The following is a 12,286-nucleotide window of genomic DNA, read 5'->3' on the forward strand; positions in this document are numbered from 1 at the left end:
GCAGACGAGTGCTGCTGTAACTCTCCATATTGCCTGGAACATACATCACATAATCTCATGGATACTGCGCTCATTGATCCTGCTGAGCGTGAGGTGCACCCATCCCCTGCTGCCCTGCAGGGATGCCAGAGCTCCGTGCACGCTTTCCTGACACGGACTGCCTTTCACTTTACCCGTGCTCAGCTCTCAGCCCCACTATACCCAGGGAAAAGCATTTTTATTAGCCATGAACGCATGTCTGTTCACAGCAGAAAAGGGACCAGGAGAGGGGGGTACATACATCAAGCTTCATAAATGCTGGACCCCACACACCTCAAAATTCCGCACGCATTCCGGAGCCACTATGTGAGGAAAAAGGTGGTTTTTCCAACGAGCCAGGTCATTATTTCCATACCGAGAGCCCGGAAGCATCGAGAAGCGGGGAAAATGGAAAGGAGATGCTCCGCTTACCCGGGGCAGGAGAGGGACTCGGGTGATGAGCGGGGGAATTTCCGCCCATCCCCTCTCCCCGCAGCAGGGTCGCTCCCAAAATCCGCTTCCCTGCTCGGGGATCTCCACATCTCTTCCGAGCGAGAGCGGCGCCGGGCGGGCAGCAAGGCTGCGGAAAATACGAAATAAAAAGATGAGAAACAAAGGGCTGGCCGAGGGTGGGGGGCAGGTATGTTCTTACCCGGTCGGGATCGCCGCCGTGGCTCGCTGGATTGCGGGCGCAGGAGGAGGAGGAAGAGGAGGAGGAGAGGCTGGTGCTGCGCCACCCGCAGCCTGCAGGAGCTGCCCCCGAGCCGAGCGCTGTCCCCGCCGTGCCCCGGGAGCTGCCCCCGTGCCGAGCCCTGGGAGTTGCCCCCGAGCCGAGCCCCGCACCGGGAGCTGCCGCCGTGCCGAGCCCTGGGAGTTGCCCCCGGGCCGAGCCCCGCACCGGGAGCTGCCCCCGAGCCGAGCCCCGTCCCCGCAGTGCCCCGGGAGCTGCCCCCGGCTCCCCCCAGCTCGGTCCTCGGTCCCGGCTCCCCGCGCCCCCTCCGCCCCGAGGGGAGCGTCCCCCCCCAGCCGCGGCTGCCGGGATGAGCCCCCGGCGCTGTCCAACACTCCCGGCTGGTTCCAGCCTCTCGATCCTCGGTGCGGTCTTGTCTGGGTTCCACCTGCGTGGGCAAAGCCCCTCTCCTCCTACCTGCGGCTGAGATCCCACAATTTGTTATTCTTTCCTCGAGAATCGCTTCCATCACCACCAAAAAAAAAAAAAAAAAAAAAAAAAAAAAAAAAAAAAAAACCCACCAAAAAAAAAAAAAAAAACAACCCCACACATCTACCCCAGCGAATCCCATCCCTCTTCGCAAGTCCTCTTGCTATTCGGGTTTGCTTCCCTCTCTCCTCCTCCTTCTCCCCTCCCTCTTTCCCCCGTTTCGGGTTTGAAGCCTCTCTCTGCCCTACACACACACACACAGACACGCACGCACGGTGTAAATGGGTTGTCACACGCGCAGAACTGCTGCTGGTTCCCAAAGTCCCCCCAGCCTGCTCAGCCCTCCTCTAGCCTGAAGCCGCAGATCATGGACTATATGCTTGGAGCCGGGATGCGTTTTATTCACAGCCGCTTCGCCTCCTGCAGTTTCACCCGGTGAGTAGGTTTGATTTCGCGTTCAGGTGGCGTGCTTCCAACAGGAGGGACGCCAAAAACAGCAGGGAGAAATAAAAAGAAAAAATAAATTAAGAAAAGTTTTGCTTCCCCTTGTTCCCCAACGGGCGGGCTCCACTTTCTAAACTCGAAGGAATTAGGAAGCACCAGTTTTCTGCTCACGTTCATTCCCAGCCACCGCGCTCGGCGCTGATTGCAGCGCGCACCGCAGCACCGCTTCCAGAGTCACCGTTCCGCTGCTTATTCATCGCATTTTATTCATGTTTCCATCAGGCACGGTACCTGCTCCATTCCCCGGTTAACCCCTGCAGACGTGGGCTCTGGGAGGGCTCAGTGTGCCGAGGGAAGGAAAGGACAGGATTGCTGCTGGCTGAGACAGCCGGGAGCATCCTTGGGAATGTCTGGGAACCTGCGGGGCGAGATCAGCTGGAAAAGTTCATTGCTCTCCCTCTTCCCCTGAAGAACTTGCACAGGATTGGGGGTGGGGAAGGATTCTCCAGAAGGGATAGGAAAGGATTTCAAGATCTCCAGCCCTGTCGCATGTGCTGGGAGGGGGCAGTGGCCAGGCAGGGGGGGCCGGGCAGCAGCGGGGTCGGCGGCCGGGGCTCCTGTCCTGCTGCTGCCAGGGCTTCTGTCCAGCCTCTGCAGCCGCTCGCTCCTCTCTCTTTCCTCATTTCTTAATCCCATTGCACCTTATTTCATTTATCACTATTTTCTGGCATACCTGTATTTTTTGCTGGCCAAAAATTGGCTCCTGAGGAGCGCAGGGAAACGTACGCCCACCTATATGTACCTGAAGTATAGATGGTAGAGCTCTTGAATCAAGTAAGGGCTACTTTGAAAGAAAAAGAGAGAACAAGCAAGGGAAATAAACACATTACATTAAAAAAAAAAAGGACAAGTGCCCTCAGAGTGCTATTTGTGGTTGATACTTCCAGGATTTCAGTGTCTCTAATTAGTGGCAGAGATCCTCCCACGGTCAATAGCAGAAGGCAGGGAGGAAACATGCTATGTCTGGGCTCCGTGTAACTCTGTCATTTGGGTGCAGGATAAGTGTGTGCGTGTGTGTCTGTGTGTGAGCGGTCATGTCTCCAAAGGAGAACCTGCAGAGATCACCAGGAAGGTGCTCGAGGCTTGCAGGCAGGTAGAGATGCCAGGGAGAAATAACAAGATCTGAATTTATTGCCTGGTGGCATGCAGAAGACGGGAAAGACCAATTCAATGCCAGAGTGTGCTCCCCCCTTGTTCTTCCCTCCACCCTCCTCTCCCCGCCCTGCTGCCTCCCGCTTCGGCCGCCAGATTGCTGGCTGCTGTCTGGAAAGGAGTAGTGAAAAAGCCCTTCAAGCAGGGGATCCAAAATTCACCCTTCCTCCAGCGCCTCTCTTCTCCCACCATGCCTACTTATCTCCTTCCAGCTCAGCATCCTTCTCCGGGAGACTCCAGCAGGTTTTTCCCATTCCTGCTGACTTGCACTTCTATCCCCACCTCCTCTTCCTGCCCCGGACCTTTCCATAACTGAGGTGATGAACCAAATCCCAGACATTTCCCCTGAATTCCCCGCCTCTGGCGCTGCTGCTGCCGGGATCCTCCCGCACCAGGCTGCTCAGGAAAGTTTCCGTGCAGTCATATCCCCCTTCCCTCCCTAGGTAGGGAGTGCGTTTCAAAACCTCTACCTGATTTTTAATCTTCCCCCTCCACCCCCCTAAACCTTTAATAAAGAAAGAAAACCCCAAAACAAACCAGCAAGTCCTGAGGGATTTCTGTTATAGCGGGAATAGCTCAGCCAGTGAGCATCGCCTTGCCGTGTGCTGCTTAAATGTTACGGCTCTGCAGAAGAGATTTATGTGCCCATCAGCGGAATATTTCCCGGGTTTAAGAGCGCTCAATTTTCCCTTTGCTGACGGGGATGGGAGACAGTAAGGCACAGCATGAGGGCAGTGGAGTTGTTTGGCTCGCAGGCACTGTGACGGGTGGCAGTAAAACGGTGTCTGGGCAGCAAAAGTGACCCAGGTTGGACCGGGTGGCATTTCTGTACTCAGCGGAAGGCGAGGGGATGCACATCAACCCCTTTGCATACAGCATCAAATAAATAAATGCAATTAACATGAGCTTAATGGACGATTGCAACAAGCGAGAGTCAGGCGTGGTAAACAGAGAATATTCCCACTCCCCTTGATTTCCAGCATTCAGCACCCCCAGCCCAGGGATATCTCCTTCTCACACGGGGCTGGATGACTCAGAAAAAAACCCCAGGAATAATGGACAGCAGCCGGGAGGATTTTGCTTTGCCATAGTTGCTTTTTGTACAGTACCTTGGCGGTGTTGAAATACCTCCCGAGCCCCGCGGCCCATTCCTGACAGAACGCTCCCAAACATCTCTCTTCCCTGCATTTAGATGCCCAGACTCCCTGCTTGCCCGTGTCTGGCTTCACTGCCAATGATTACTCCATCTCCCCTGAAGCTGCGTGGATCTGGGACTCCCTTTTGGCCGGGAGTTCATGTCCCCATTTTCCACACTGGCGGTGGCAGACGGACACCCAGGGAGGTGGCCCTGGCACAGGAAACACCTTTAAGCGTCCAGCCTGCCTCCTCATCCTCCCGGGCTTCATCTGCCCCGCTCCTCCGCGTGTCCTGGAGCAGGTCCCGGGGGAAGGAAGGGCTGGGAGGGTAACACGGCGGAGGTCGGGGAGACCACGCCGGCAGCAGGAGGGGATGCTCCGGCTCCGGAGCCGGGGGTGGCAGCGCCTGTCCCGGCTGCGGGACCCCCGGCTCGCCCCTCCTCATCCTCAGCAGCTAAAGACAGCTCGTTTTGAGGGGAAAAGAGAAAACACCCCCTTCTCCAGGGAGCGGTGCCGCCAGCCCGTGCGGCAGAGGCTTCACCGCAAAGGGTTAACGCGGGGCTGCGGGGTGCTCCGGGCTGGAGTCCTGTGTGCGCCTCTGAGATGCACCAGCCAATCCTGGAGACAGCAGCGTGAACTAGATGTAGCATGCTGGAAGGAGGGAGGTGAAGAAAATAGGGTGTAAACTGTCAGCGCACACCGCGAGGCGGACCCGCTCCTTGGGTTGCGATTTCTCAGAGACTTAGAGAGCATCATGCATTTAAAAAGGTAAGGGCTTTGTTACCGACAGTCTGTATCGTGATTCACTGCCGGATTCAAGTGCGTTTTCTGTGTGGCTTTCATTTAGTGATAAATTGTGTAGCGCAGAGTGGGGAGAAAGTGGAATGTGGCGTGATTTACTGCTCGGGAGCCGTTTGGAAAGGCTACGTCAGCTTCGAGTTGTAATGATTTCATGTAGAGATTGAGCAAGTGAATGCATGTGAAGTGAAGTGAATTCATGACTGGCAGAAAAATGTAATGCATGTGATAAGAGAAGGCTGTTCTGTTGTAGCAGCAAAATCAGTCATGGATCTATATGAAATGAAGGCTAGCGAGAGATAGACCTGATTTTGAGAAAACATAGAGTAATTCAGATTCATGTATCTGACAAACAAGTCTGTCAGATAAAACCAAAAATAACTTCATTCTTAGAAAAAAACCCCCCATGTTTATTAAGCACAACATCACAAAAGAATGCTATAAAAAGGAGTGAAGTCAGAACCTTACAGAGTCTGTATGTGCAGAGATGAGTGACTCTGACACATTAAGTGTACAGAGATAAAGCTAGAGTGGCCCTGCTAACATTTACAGGATATAAGAAATAACTTCAGAGGAGCAATCCATTTAGATATCAGACTTCACAGACTGCTGCCATTGCTCAACCCCTTCCCTACAAGGAGTTACTCATTTTAAATAGGTGCTCTATCAGCTTTACCACAGGACCAGCTTTGGGAACAGAAACATTTGACTGGATCCCTTCCTCTCTGTATCTAAGCATAGCAACAGACCCTCAGTCTCAGATGCTGTTGCAGTGCTAATCAGCAGAGTTCCATCCAGAAACTACCTACAAATTCTTGCCTCCAAGCATTTTTCTCTCTAAGACGTGTATAATTTAAGCAGGGGAGGAATAAAAAAAAAGATCTGTGATATTTTCTGTAAGCTGATCCACCTCCAGTGAGAGCAAACCTCCCCAACAGATGCTGAGTTCACAGGAGTTGTGTTTGGGGTGCTTTTTCATGAAATGCTGAAACCCTGTGAGTGAAAACGAGAACTAAGAAACATGAAAACAAGCAGCTGAATGTTTTTACAGAGCTCAGTGCAGGAGGCAGCATTTGTACAACAAGCCAACAAAACAACTTGAGAATATTCAAGTGATGCAATCCTCCTGTCTTATCCTTTCCTATTTTTTCTACTCCTCTCTGAATGCCTTTGTGAAGAATTAATTACAGAAATCAATTCATTGTTTACACCAACGTGTCTAAAAATTTACTTTTTAGTCACATAGATTGCAGTGACTTGTCACTCCTGTCAGTCCCAGACAATGATTTATGGGACTCAAATATTTTTACTTCATTTGTATTAATTCAAAATCATATCTGATTGGGATCAGCCTAAGTAATTTCTTGCTTGAGATGCAACACCCGCTGAAAACAAAAGGAAGATCTTTCTACCAGCAAGTTTGCTTCTTCAGCAGTTTTTGAAAATCTAAATGGAAAATTGGATGATCAAACTACTTACCTAAGTTTTCCTTAGAAGAAAAAGAGCGGTGGAAGATATTAGGTGATAGTTTCTGGAAACATTATTTTCTGGCTCTCAGGCTTACCTAGTGCAGCTCATTCTTAATCCTCCCAAAGCTTCACCTCTCCTCAAAACCAGAAGCAGACATGTTTTTACTCTCCTGAAACACTAGCAACCTCATATGGGAGCAAAATCATCAGAAATACACTTTGACAAACAGAGCCCAAGTGCTCTTTGAGAAAGGTTGCACTGAAGCCACTGTCCTGTTAGTAGACTACAGCCAGTCATTTTATGGAAAAGTAATCTGACTTCTTCCTAATCTCATCCTATATCAGTGTAAGAGAACATTTTTAAAAAATAAATTTGCAACTACATTCTCTTCATATCGTTGTTTTCCTTTTGCTCAGTATATGTGTGTTCAGTGAGGGCCTGATCTTGGACAATTCAAGGAGATCAGAACATCCTTGTTAACTTCAATAAAAGCAAGATCAATTTCCAAAACACTATTTTGGAACCCAAATGAACTTCAGATTTAGAAGGGGAAAAAGTGAGCATCATGAAGTTTCGTGCTGCGTACTGAGCAGTGGGAGGCTTTACATATCTTGAGTCAAATATTATTAAAATACTAAAGAATTAAGAATTTGTGACCTGATCTTACATTGACCTAGGCCTCGGTACTTTTTCATCATTGATAAATAAACATTTTTCTGTATGAAGTTAAGGAAGACCCACTGAGCTGCAGGTAATCAGCACCTTGTGACTGGAGTCATCACCCTGCTGAAAATTGTAGTGTGAATAAATTTGGTCTTCCAGCTTTGAAGTTACTAATTTATATGTACCACAGTTTGTGTGCATACACAAATATGGTTTATAAATAGATATAAATATGCATGATATGCACTACACATCCCTCCACACCCATGGTCTGTATAATCACTTTTTTGCCCTTGCTCATACCATGGGAATGATTTTTCAGCTCAGTCTCTTTCCTATCCCCCACTGAAAGTCTTCACCTGCTCTGTGTGCCACAAAATAATGCACTGAGGAGAGGGGAGAAGGACACTCTGCCACATCAGAACTTTTCAGCTTTAACTAATGAGCCTCTCACAAAGGCCACAGATTTTGTTCCACCTTCAGAAGAAGATTGACCAAGCAATATATATTGTTAGCTAAATTAACACCATTAACTGTAGTGGTTTCTCTTATAATGAGGTGAGATCGTAAGGCTCATGTGTCACATACCTTTACTGTAACAGTTACATTAATGGGGAAAAATTCTGCTGATTTGCAGTAACACCTTCATTGCCACATCTAGCAGCACTGATTAATGAGAAAAGTGGTTTGTAAGGCACTTATTATACATTGGCAAGTAAAGGATGTAAATCTGGGGATTCAGAGCACTGCTCTACACCCTTAATCTCATATTGTTCATGACTCCTGAGAATACTGTAGGGCTACTTTAGCTCTTTCAGTACTTGTAAATCTACTAGAAATAACAAAAACACCTGGTTAACTGAACATGGATGACCTCACTGGAGTAAAATGGGATTGTTAAAATCCATTATAAATGTTACTTCTTAGCATTTTCTTTTTTTCTTTTATTTGAAATCTGTTTCTAAGGAAGCTTACCATCACTGGTGAAAAACACTGCTAAATGCTGAAAAACAGTATAATGGATGGAGGTGGCCCAAGTGTATATTTTCATTTCACCTAAAACATTATTGATCCCTATTCATTAACAATTTGTTGGACAGAGAGAGCTCATATATGTTACAACAATTTTAATATTTTATAATTCTATATGTTTTGTACTTAATGTGCTGCCCTAAAGGTTAGAACTGTTGTAGTTTAAGGCAGAGATGATACCCACCTCTTTTTCTCCAGAACATGTAGCTGCTCAGCATTCCTTGGGTGAATCCCCTGATTCCTTTAGGTCTGTACCAACATTTCTAAGGAAGATGCTTGTTTAAGGCAAAGCAGCACTGTTTATGCAGGTCAAGACTCATCTTGCTGCCAGTCCCTGGAGACTGTGGATTTATTTCACGGAGAGCCATCAGTTGGTGATGTTCTCTTTTTAAGTCACTGCTCCTGTGGGATGTGAATCTGACTCATTGGCTTAAAAAGTAAAAGCTTTAGTTACTACCTAAGTACCCTTTAAGCTCTCTGTTAGCTTGAGTTTATTAGATTGATTCACATTAGTTGAAGACATGGTAGTGGCTTTTTTTATTAAACTACTCTTATTTATAAACCAGCTTAACTTCTTCATGCTTGCTTGTCATGGCCAGGCAAAGTCTAGAACATTTTTTCTGTCCTTCTGGAAAAAAATAGGCTATAATGAAGAAAACTGATGATCCTCATATTCAGAGAGACTGCAGTGATCTGTAATTCCTCATAAATAGACTTGTGTCTCTCATTCAGCACTGTGCAGGTACTACTGAATGTTTAAAGCTCCTCAACATGAGATTAACAAATTTCTACTAAATAAGAATGTGCTTTTCTATGAGCTACAACAAGAAATAGTGACAATTTCATACTTAGGCAGTTTCAGACCGGGTCATATCTAAATTAAAACAGTAGAGAGATTGCAATTCCTGATGCAAACTCAGATTTTCACTCCTTGTAGCATGATGTTCATTAGAAACACATCTTTTAGCAGACGGACTTTTTTCCCCTCTCTGTAATTTTGCAATTTCTTCTAATCTTGTAAAAAATCAAGTCTTTGAGCTAGATTTATTTAAGCTTTATTTATTTATTTAAGCTTTTAGTCTTGTCAAAAATCTAGCTTTGGCGCTAGATTTATGTGAGATAGCAGGCTGCCCAGTACACATAACATAATTATTACTTGTACAATCAAGCTTTATCCATCCTGAGCTGCAATTAGCCCCAGACTGGTTTGCAGGAGCTTGAATCTTTGCTCAGTCAGCCATAAAGTCCCTACTCTTGCTATAAAAAATTAATAGCTATAACATGAACATTTAAGAGGATCTGGCTACTGCCCATGCAGTGGCTACAGGCTTGGAATGCTGCAGCAAAGGGACTGTGGAAAAATCCTGCAACAGTTTTCAGTAGCACCAGCTCTAGAAAAATGGTCTCTTGAAGCTTCTATGAATCCTGCCTTGGGAGCTGGCACAACAAATGGTATAAGTTTGTTGATTTTTTTTCCTATTAGAATAAATAGGTTGAAGATGAGGAACCTGAAAGGAGTGTTAACCATCCATTTATATCAGCTGAACACCATGTATGCCATCTGTGAAATAAGCTGTAAAATATGCTGTAAGATCTGGAGCACTTTTGTCTGAAAGACATAATAAAAGGGCAAAATAAAAACATTAGCACTCTATTAGATATCATTGTTAAGAAATAAAATATATAAAATAATCCATTCTTCTAGCAAAGCATCCAGAGAAGCGCATTGAAAGAAAAATTTCATGCCATTAGAACTTTATGGATGTTATTCTTAACTACTCATCTAAGTTGTAACTACTAATTTTCACATGGAGAATAAAATCAGGAAGAGTATAAATCCTTCAGCCTTAGCTAAAATTAGAGGGCTCTCTCCCATACCTGACTCAGAGCCTCTAAACTGAGAAAACCATTCTTAGAAATTAAAGAACCACCAACCACATTACTTGTGGATTAGGTCAGGTAAAATCTGAGGGGATGGAAGTACATGAATTAGGTTGGATTTTGTGAATATGTCCCCATTGCAATCAGTACAGTACATTGCTATTTTGGCTCTCTTCTTAAGTCCAGAGAACAGCTATACACCATTATTTTTTCCCTTTGTTATTGTACAAACAATATTAGCACTCCAATAACTTCAAAGAAACTTCTATTTTTGCCTGAGACTGACAAATCCTTTCCTCTCCATCCTTTTTCTGAGCATTTCTTGCAAAATGTCCAGGAACAGAATTTTTAAGCAGCAACAAAAATAGCCAGCCACTTGGTTAATGGAATAATCAACTTCCTTTTTATTTTATAACATTTTTGCCATCCAATAATTTGTAAGCATTCTATAAGCATTGCTTGTTTAGGCTTCATGATAGAAACTGTCACTAAAGAAGGTTAAGGCACTTGGCAAGGTTTATACAGCACAATCAAAGTTGTACTTTGAGGTAGCTCAGCTCCAAGTACTCTCCTTCGTCTCTGTAACCTGAATCTTCTTCAGCTCCACAATCTGTTGGCGAGCAAAGTTTCCTCCCACTCCATCCCATTTTAGCCCTTCTGTACCACTAATCAGTTATATTTGGATTTTTCCTCAGGCTTCAAAGCCTCTGGAAGGAAAGCTTGGCTGTACAGTGTGTAAATAGCTGCTTGCTCCTGCTCTAGATGGTGGCAGCTGTAAGAGCCCTGGGTATTGTATTTTCTGGGTATGTCCTGACGAAGGCAGGAATGATGCACCTGCCTCCATGTTCTCAGAAGGCTAATTTATTACTTTATAATACTATATTATATTAAAGAATACTATATTATACTATACTAAAGAATACAGAAAAGATACTTAGTAAAATGCTAAAAAGATAATAATGAAAACTTGTGACTCTGGAAAGAGTCTCGACACAGCTTGATGCCAATTGGCCAGAGAGTGAAAACAACTCACACCAGAATCCAATGAAACAATCATCTGTGGATAAACAATCTCCAAACACATTCCAAAGCAGAGAAACACAGGAGAAGCAAATGAGATAAGAATTGTTTTCCTTTTCTCTGAGGAAAGGAAAGCTTCCCAGGAGAAAAATCCTCGGTGAAGGGATTTTTTCAGAGAATGTGAATGCCACACTTGGGTTTAAAAACTAGTACCAGGATGGATTAAAAGAGGAAAGGGCTGTTTGTTACTCCAGAATGGTTTAGTGGATACACCAAATTTACATGTGTCTTAGTATCTTTGTATCCTACTGACACTTAGTTGTCAAATTGGGTCAGAAAACTTGTCTGGGGACTAAGAGTTATGAGTGAAGAGGAGATATGCTGCTGGAACTAGTAAGTCATGACTTTACAATGGTCATTTATTACTTAATGTCAGGGGGTAGCTTTCACAAAACCTGAGAAGCAGCTCAATTGCCATTAAAACACACCCAACGAGATTATTATCAGAGTGGAGAATGCTGGATGATCAGAAATTAAGCATTCATTAAAAAAAAAAAATCCAAGATGGAATCAAGGCTTCTAAATATATGTCTCCTGTTGGGATTTTCTTCAAACTTGAAAGCTCCAGTATGCAAAATTGTATGTCACAGCAATACATGTCAGTCTGTGCTGAGTCTGGTCTGCTAGACCAGAACCTCTCCCAAAGCTGTTGTTTTTCTGTAGAGCAACTTCCAAACTTACTCCAAGAGAGCTTACTCTGATGCCCTTCTAACACTTTTCCTACCATCAGATGCTTTAGCCAAAAATTTTTGGACAATTTGGGAGAATGTTTAGCATAACTTGTCTAATGGAAGAGTGGCTTAAGACCGAAATGTCATGCAGAGTTTTCATGAAGAGGGATTTTGCACATAGGATAGTTTGTGTGCACTTGGGGACTTGCAAAGATTAAGGTTTCATCCCTTCAGACTTTTATGATTGCAATAGTGCAGTCATCCAGCCTGAAGCAGACTTCAAGCTGGGAGCAGTAGGTTTTCTGTGTCTTCTTGGCACCCTGGTGTTGGTCAGAAACCCAGGGCTTCCATAAATCAGCTTCATTTTAGCTCCTTGTGTGACAGGTACCTGTTGTCTATCAAGAATTAGGTGCTAGCCCCCATTTAAAGGTGAGGAACTGGGACACAATGAGGACTTGAGTGGATTTTACAAGATCATGTAGTGAAAGGAAAATGGAGAATGGCTTTAAACAGAAAGAGAATAGATTTAGGATTTAGATTGGACCAAATTCTTCCCTGTGAGTGTGGCACACGGTGCCCAGAGAAGCTGTGGCTGCTCCTGGAAGTGTCCAAGGCCAGGTTGGATGGGGCTTGGAGCGCCCTGGGCTAGTGCAAGTTGTCCCTGCCAAGGCAAGGGTGGCACTGGGTGATCTTTAAGGCCCTTCCAACCCAAACCATTCTGT

General features: G+C 45.4%; 1 protein-coding gene across 2 annotated transcripts in view; it reads left to right on the top strand.

Moving 5' to 3' along the window:
* Window positions 1-1,415: 1,415 nt before the first annotated feature.
* BRINP3 (BMP/retinoic acid inducible neural specific 3) overlaps window positions 1,416-12,286 on the top strand; it is a 198,107-nt gene continuing 187,236 nt past the window's right edge. The window contains exon 1 of one of the 2 annotated variants that reach the window (XM_058030608.1): window positions 1,416-1,612. The gene's annotated coding sequence lies outside the window, so the exon portion shown is untranslated. Of the gene's footprint in view, window positions 1,613-4,625; window positions 4,738-12,286 lie in introns of those variants that run through there. The other variant, XM_058030609.1, reaches the window with a different exon arrangement.

The sequence above is a fragment of the Melospiza georgiana genome, chromosome 9 (genome assembly GCF_028018845.1).
Source record: "Melospiza georgiana isolate bMelGeo1 chromosome 9, bMelGeo1.pri, whole genome shotgun sequence".
In the NCBI taxonomy this organism is placed as follows: domain Eukaryota; kingdom Metazoa; phylum Chordata; class Aves; order Passeriformes; family Passerellidae; genus Melospiza; species Melospiza georgiana.